The sequence below is a fragment of the Alligator sinensis genome, unplaced genomic scaffold (assembly GCF_000455745.1).
Source record: "Alligator sinensis unplaced genomic scaffold, ASM45574v1 scaffold853_1, whole genome shotgun sequence".
Taxonomy (NCBI): domain Eukaryota; kingdom Metazoa; phylum Chordata; order Crocodylia; family Alligatoridae; genus Alligator; species Alligator sinensis.
The window spans coordinates 2,342,246-2,342,822 of record NW_005842005.1 but is presented as its reverse complement, the minus strand read 5'-3'; positions in this window follow the sequence as shown (position 1 = coordinate 2,342,822).

Genomic DNA, 577 nt, shown 5'->3' with positions numbered 1-577 from the left:
GGCCCGTGATCCGCTGGCTTTGCAAGGATTGCTCAGCGGGCCAGCAGTGGCGGTAGTCCCCCCGTCCCCCAACGGGCTTAGTTTAAAGCCTGGTGGAGTAGGTCAGCCAGTCTGGCTGAGAAGAGCCTCCTCCCTAGGGGCTCTTCATCAAATGATGAAGATGTTACTGATATAGCTTAAGTATAGCTAGAGTTTGGTGGTGCAGTCCTTGAGAAATTATTTCAGGTGGCTCACAAAAAGGTTGGCATCTTGTGGGGCCATTTTGGTCTGGAGGAAGTGTTGGTTGTTGTCTTCCCTGATTACTGTCTGAGATGTAAGAAGGATCTGGATAGGTTACAGGGGTGGGCAAACAGGAACAGGATGTGTTTCAATACGGACAAGTGCAGGGTGCTGCACTTGGGTAGTAGGAACCAGCAGCACACTTATACGATGGGGAACTCCCGACTTGAGAGCACGGAGGCGGAAAGGGATCTTGGTGTCATTATTGACTCCAAGATGAACATGGGCCGACAATGCAAGGTCATGGTTGGCAGGGCTAACCGGACCTTGTCATGCATCCACAGGTGCATCTCGAGTA